Consider the following 8048-nt stretch of genomic DNA (forward strand, 5'->3'; position numbering starts at 1 on the left):
TTATCTTTTCGCGCACATAGTGGAGTAACCGGTTAGTGATTATGATCCGCTTTTAGCTAGAAGTTCTGGTACATAAGTCGGATAACTTCATTATTCAGTCCATTGCAAATTGCGGGGGATCGAACCGTAGTCCGCCCTACCAAGTTCAGTACCAGATTCCTACTGAACCAACTCATAATGGATCTTTCGTATTGTGCTTTTGCATGATCTGCAACCTTTAGATTAAATGATCTGGTAAGGATCACCTAATTTACTTAGTGCATTTCTTGATATATTCATATATTTTATGTTACTTTGGGGATCATTCACTTATATTCATCGGCTCTCCACGTAGTTTGCTATTAAGACGGTGCTGACTTCTGTATAAACTACTTGGGGTTGCCATAGAACTAAAAGTTCAAGGAATCGGTATAATAGGTACTTATCCTGATCTAACATATTGAGGTTCTCAGAGCGTTGTTATGGTAATGATTTTGTTTTGATTTCACTCAAGTTTTATAAAGTAAGCAACCTTTATACTTATTGGGTGTGTTAAAAATTTTTTTTTGTTATGGCTCAAGAAAATCGAGGGGAATAGATAATAGAAATATTTCACACTAGGGGCTTAACTTAGAATTATAAATTTTTTTTTTTTTTTTTTTTTTTTTTTTTTAAAATAAAATATTAAATAATAAGGAAGGGAAATAACGATGAAAGGGAAAATAACATACTTGAAGAATGGAAATAGGAAGAATATTGTTTCCCCCCCATACTTGAACTAAACATTGTCCTCAATGTTTTAAGGGAAAGAAATACAAAATGGAAATGCAAAGAAAATAACAACTAAGGCTGCCTTCCGCCTCTGGTTCTAGGACCTGGTGATCTTTGACGTATGTCTAAGTTGTCGAACCTGCTGAACAATTCAGTAAACCGCTGGTCGGTTATGGCATTCCGGGCATCTTGTTGCTGTTGCATTTGACGCATCATCTGCATCATCTCTGCATTCTGTGCCTGCATACCATCGATAGCATCCATAATGTCGTCGTTGGTTGCAGGCCTTCTTCGTCGACGACGTTGGGAGGATGGGCCAGTTGCATTACCGGAAGGGTTGAGCGGGGCTGAATGTTGTGTAGGAGGATGATCACCTTGTTCCATTTCTTCAAACTCATCTGTTTGTGGGTTTGTTTGTAAAGGCTCGGTGGTTTCAGGAGCGTTTAAATCATAGAGGTGGCGGTCGGGGTTTGTGACATCAGTTAGGGCGATATTTGGTAGAACAACGCTTGGGACAGCCTGGTTGTTCACCATAAGATAATATCCTCCGCCTACTCTGTTTTTAATCAGGCGGCTGGAGCGGCAATAGCTGATATCCATAGACAGGGGAGGTAGGGATTCTAAAGTTTGGAGTTTATCCCCTAGGTTCAGGCCAAGTGCTATGGATGTTATTAATCCACCAATTATAAAGGGTTGCCGGCCTCTAGCACATAAGGTGCGGATATGATGAAAGAGAAAAGAGGCGGCGTTTACCTGAGTATCCGGTTCGAAGACGCATTGGAGGAAAAATAGCTCCTTTGAGTTGACCTTGCTGTTGTTTGGTCTTCCAAAATTGTGTTTTGCAAGATGCGGATGAAGTACCGGATAGTGGGGTTATGTATATGGGAGAGGAGGAGTTCTTCCCAGTTGTAGGTATCTATACCGGTAATTTTCTTAAAAAGGCCAAAAACGCCAACTGTGTTCCAGTTTGAGTTTGGAGGGATTCTGGGGTGTACCTGACCTTCTATGGGAAATTGTAACATGGTACTCAATTGGTTTTGGGTTAAGGAGTACTCGGTGTTGAACATACGGAAGGTTGCGGTACCGGTTAAAAATTCGTCTTCACCGGCGGGAGTGGTGTAGTCGTATGAACTTAAGAATTCTAAGGTTAGGGATGGGTAGGTGGGTTGATTATGAGTGCAAAGGAAGGTTAAGTCGGCTAGGCGGAGCATCCATTCGATACCTTGGAGTAATCCTAATTGTTGTAAACAAGTTAAATCGGGGTACCTGGTGGAAGCGACGCCTCGCTGTTGGAAACGTTCGAATTGCTCTTGCTGGTAGTTGTCATCTCCGGATCGGAAGATGATATTTCCGAAATTTTGATTTCCCGCCATTGTGATGAATTTTTGAAGGGGTGATTTGGAAAGAAAAAGAAGTGTATTTGATAGGAGAGAATTGTTTTGTGGTGAATGAAGGAAGTTTTGGTAGGTATTTATAGGAGAAGGGTTGGAAGATAGAAAGAAAAAGTGGTTGAAGAGTAATTAAGTGTGGTTAAATGAAAAGTGAGTGGGGAAGGTAAAAAATTAAAGGTGTAACGTTCGTCTCCAACGGCTCCCTAACGTTCACATGTCTGAAGGGCGTTACGCTCGTCACAAGGGTGTGACGGTTGTAACAGGAGTTATGCGTGCCGTTCGTCATGGAGTGTGTGACGCTCGTCACACATTTCTTGTTGGCAGGGCATTCAGCAGCACTTCACATAATTAATCTGGAGATGAATTTATTTTGATTATTTTGTTTTATTTGGTTTTTAGATTGTTCTATTTAATTTAGCTAATTAATTTGTGTTGCATGCTATTCTATTTCTCATAATAGTAATTCATTCTGAGTAACAGTAGAACAGTAGAGAACATAGCCATTGCATAAATTAAATAAATAAAAGCTTTAATAAAATTAACATAATGTAATACAGGAAGGGAAAACAATGAAATGAAAGGAAAATAAATGCGAGCATGAATTCAAATAACATTAATGAAAAATCTAGCCTAAAACTAAATAACTTAGAAAGAAATAACTAAATTCCATCTATCTTCGGATCTCTGGCCGGAGGAGCAAAAGAGTTAACACGATGCCGTAACATACGTAACTGACTTGCCGTGCTGCTCATGTATTCTAGGATTTCATGTCTCAAGTTGTGGAAATCTTCCCTGAGGGCGTCTTGTTCTGACATCAAAGCTTCAATGACGGTTTTAATATCTGTTCCTGGCATATGATGTCGGAGATCAGGCATGGCCGATTCTTCGGTCAGGACAGGCTGAGGAGGAGGATCAATATCATAGTAGCCGGAAGGTGTCTGAGGGTCAGATTCAGCCTGAGAGATATGGTCAACATAGTGCTCATAGTCATCACAAATCTCATAGTCCTGGATGGATTCAGTGGATCCAGCAGGAGTTGGGGTTTCATTCAGGTTATAGAGCCAGTTCCTTTGGTTATGAACACTAGTTCTAGGATCGGGCATGGTGAATAGGCAGAGAACCTGGTTATCAATAATAAGCTCAAACTCATCAGACCCTATGTTTGCTATAAACATAGTGTTGAAGAGGAAGGGTATACTCATAGTAGTAATGCCACAAAAAGGGCTAAGGTCAAGCATAGGCTGACGTAATCCAATAGCATTACCTATCATAGTGATCAAACCGCCTATTCTAATGGGTGCTCGCTCATCCTGGATAAGGTGGTCCAAATTAGCTAACATAAAAGTAGCACCGTTTACTGGACGGTTCTGGGAAGCACAAAATATGATGAAGAGTTCATCACGTGAAACTGAAGTACTATTTGGCTTCTTCCCAAATAAAGTGTGGGTCAGGATCTTATGGAAATAGCGGAAAGCCGGGTTATGTATGTTTCCAGAGAGAAACTCATGTTCTTCGGGCTCATCATTTCCAGTCAGCTTACCCCAAAAGTGTTCAAGCTCTCTATATTCAAAAAGTTCTTCCTGGCTTACAGTGAATGTATCAAAGGAGGTAGAAAAACCCAAAAGGTTGGTGAAGTCTCTAATATTAAATTGGTACTCCATATTGAACATTCTGAACTGGATAAAACCTCTGCTAATTCGTTTTCCGTGGCTGGGTAGATAGATTAATGAACTAAGGAATTCTAGTGTGAGTCTCCGGTAGGTGGTGAAATGTCTCAGGATAGGGGAGGTCTCCCATCCTATCTGATTCAGTAAAAACAGGACACTCTGTCTCAGTCCAAGGGCAGTCATAGCCCAATCATCAGCATATAAACTAGGTAGCATCTCTCTAGCGGCTAGTTCTTCAAACTTTTGTTTCTGAGCCATTCCTCTGAACTTGATACCCATACGATCAGAATGTCCCATCTGGTTAGTGTTAGCTAGAGAAAAGAAACATGAGTTTAAGTCAGGATTTGGCCAAATGCCGAAAGAAGAAAAGAATTATTATTATTATATATATATATATTTTTTTTTTCTTTTTTTTAATAAATCAATAATGAATACTAAATAGAAATTAAAAGAATAATTAAGAGAAAAATAGGGAAATGATAATAATAATAGAATAATAAAATAACAAATTAATTTGTGGGTTGTCTCCCACTAAGCGCTTTGTTTAAATGTCGCAAGCTCGACAAATAAACTGTTAAATATAGTCTATGAGTCCTGGGGGCGTTTCGTCTAAGTGTAGAATTTGCGAATCCTCGTTGGTTTCCGCATAGTGATAATGTTTCAGACGTTGCCCGTTTACGGTGAACGGTTATGTAGATTGTCCTTTTATTTCTACCGCTCCACTGGGAAAGATTTTAGTGATATGAAAAGGTCCTGACCATCTGGATCGTAGTTTTCCCGGGAATAACTTTAGTCTAGAGTTAAATAAAAGTACTGCGTCGCCTTGCTTGAAGATTTTCCTTGATATACGCTTGTCATGCCATTGTTTTGTTCTTTCTTTATAGATTTTGGCATTTTCATAGGCGTCTCTTCTGAGTTCCTCTAATTCGTTTATGTCAAGGATTCTCTTTTCACCGGCGGCTTTATAATTCAAATTTAAATTTCTAATAGCCCAATAGGCTTTATGTTCTAATTCTACCGGGAGGTGACAGGATTTTCCATAAATGAGCTTAAATGGGGTCGTCCCTATGGGAGTTTTATAAGCAGTTCGGTATGCCCACAAAGCTTCTGGTAATTTCAATGACCAATCTTTCCTTGAAGTGGCGACCGTTTTTTCTAGTATTTGCTTGATTTCTCTGTTAGATACTTCCACTTGTCCACTGGTTTGAGGGTGGTAAGGTGTTGCTATCCTATGTCTCACTCCATATTTAAGTAGTAGTTTTTCGAGTACCTTGGATATAAAGTGTGATCCACCATCACTGACTACTATTCTTGGGATGCCAAATCTCGGAAATATTATATTTTTAAAGAGTCTAGTTACTACTCGGGTGTCATTTGTTGGAGAAGCTATACTTCGATCCATTTTGATACGTAGTCAACTGCCACGAGTATGTATTTGTTACCGAAAGAGGATGGGAAGGGTCCCATGAAGTCTATCCCCCACACGTCAAAAATCTCTACTTCCAAAATACCTTTTTGTGGCATCTCGTCACGTCTAGATATGTTTCCCGTGCGTTGACATCTGTCACACTCCTTAATAGCCGCATGTACGTCCTTCCATATAGTAGGCCAATAAAAGCCAGCTTGTAGGATTTTAGAGCAGGTCTTGGATGTACTTGTGTGTCCACCATAAGGCGCAGAGTGACAGTGTTGGATTATATTTTCTACCTCTTCTTCGGGTATACATCGACGGAAAATACCATCGGGGCCTCTTTTGAAAAGTAAGGGGTCATCCCAGTAATAGTGTTTTATGTCGTGGAAGAATCGTTTCTTCTGCTGGTAAGATAAAGTAGGTGGAACTATTCCGGTAGCTAAATAATTGACTAGATCAGCGTACCATGGTGTGACAGATATAGCTAAGGTGGTTTCTACTTGCATGTCGGAGTTGTTCTCTTCCAAAGTAGCTATGAGTTTATCATACGAGAAATCATCATTAATGGATGTTCTTTCCGGTTCAAGGTTCTCAAGTCTAGAGAGGTGGTCTGCTACTACGTTTTCAGTTCCTTTCTTGTCCTTGATTTCTAAGTCGAATTCTTGTAGTAACAAGATCCATCTTAGGAGTCTAGGTTTAGCATCTTTTTTTGTTAAAAGGTACCTGATAGCAGCGTGATCGGTGTAAACTATTATTTTGGCTCCTTTCAGGTAAGAACGAAATTTATCTAGCGCAAATACCACTGCTAGGAGTTCTTTCTCGGTTGTGGCATAATTCATTTGCGCTTCATCCAGGGTTCTGCTAGCGTAGTATATAACGTGAAGCTTTTTATCCTTTCTTTGTCCTAAAACAGCACCTACAGCATAGTCACTGGCATCGCACATTATTTCGAATGGTTCATTCCAGTCTGGTGTCTGCATAATGGGTGCGGAGATCAATGCTTGTTTAAGAGTTTGAAATGCTTTTAAACAGTTATCGTCGAATATGAATTCAGCATCTTTCATCAACAGTCCGGTTAAGGGTTTAGTTATCTTAGAGAAGTCTTTGATGAATCGTCGGTAAAAACCGGCGTGTCCTAAAAAACTTCGTACTTCTCTCACAGTTCTTGGGGGTTGAAGATTTTCGATTACCTCTATTTTGGCTTTGTCTACTTCGATTCCTCTGTTCGAGATGATGTGTCCTAAAACAATTCCTTCTTGTACCATAAAGTGGCACTTTTCCCAATTAAGTACTAAGTTTACTTTTACACATCGCTCCAGAACTCTTTCCAGGTTTTCAAGGCATTCTTCGAAACTTTGTCCGTATACAGAAAAGTCATCCATAAATACTTCCATGATGTTTTCGAGAAAGTCGGCGAATATTGCCATCATGCATCTTTGAAAAGTTGCAGGGGCATTACACAGACCAAACGGCATTCGTCTATACGCGAAGGTACCAAAAGGGCATGTGAATGTTGTCTTTTCTTGGTCATCAGGGTGAATTGGTATTTGAAAGAAGCCTGAATAACCGTCTAAATAACAGAAATGTGAATGTTTAGCTAATCGTTCTAACATTTGGTCAATGAATGGTAAAGGGAAATGATCTTTTCGGGTTGCTTTGTTTAGTTTCCTATAATCAATGCACATTCTCCATCCCGATTCGATTCGTTTAGTTATAGTTTCTCCTTTTTCGTTTTTAATAACGGTTATGCCTCCTTTCTTTGGTACAACGTGTACAGGACTAACCCATTTGCTATCAGATATAGGATATATAATACCTGCTTCTAATAACTTGGTTATTTCTTTCTTTACTACCTCACTTAGGATCGGATTTAGTCTTCTCTGGTGTTCCCTAGAGGTTTTACAGTCTTCTTCTAACATGATGCGGTGCATACAAATAGAAGGGCTTATTCCTTTAAGATCGGTGATGTGGTATCCTAGTGCGGTTGGATATTTTCTTAAGATATGTAGGAGTTTTTCTGTTTCGAGTCTTCCTAGATCTGCATTAACTATCACAGGTCGTTCAAGTTCTAAGTCTAGGAATTCATATCTCAGATTTTTGGGAAGTGTTTTCAAATCAGGGGTTGGTTTGTTAAGACACTGCGTAGGATCCGGTGTTATTGCTAGGCATTGTTTAGATTTGTCCTCTAAAAGATAGTCTGATGCTTTGTCTTCTCCTGACTCTGCTTCTTTTATGCATTCATCGATGATATCCATGAAGTAACATGTATGTTCTATTGCAGGTGCTTTCAAGAATTGGGAAAGAATGAATTCAATTTTCTCTTCACCTACTTCGAAGGTGAGTCGTCCTCGTTTTACGTCTATGATTGCACCGGCAGTTGCTAAGAATGGTCTTCCTAGTATAATAGGTGTCGTATCATCTTCTCTAATGTCCATAATTGTGAAGTCAGTGGGAATGTAAAACTGACCTATGCGTACGGGAACGTTTTCAAGGATTCCTACAGGATATTTGATGGAACGATCTGCTAATTGCACAGACATTTTGGTCGGTCTTAATTCTCCCATTTCCAGTTTCTTACATATGGATAAAGGCATAACGCTAATTCCGGCTCCTAAATCGCATAAGGCTTTGTCGATGACAAATTTTCCTATGTGACAGGGTATAGAGAAACTACCCGGATCCTTGAGTTTAGGGGGCATGTTTTGGATTATAGCGCTACATTCGGCAGGGAGTGTAACGGTTTCGCTATCCTCAAGTTTCCTTTTATTAGAAAGAATTTCTTTTAAGAATTTAGCATATGAAGGCATCTGCGTAATAGCTTCGGTAAAC

Source organism: Lathyrus oleraceus, chromosome 4 (genome assembly GCF_024323335.1).
Source record: "Lathyrus oleraceus cultivar Zhongwan6 chromosome 4, CAAS_Psat_ZW6_1.0, whole genome shotgun sequence".
Lineage (NCBI taxonomy): Eukaryota > Viridiplantae > Streptophyta > Magnoliopsida > Fabales > Fabaceae > Lathyrus > Lathyrus oleraceus.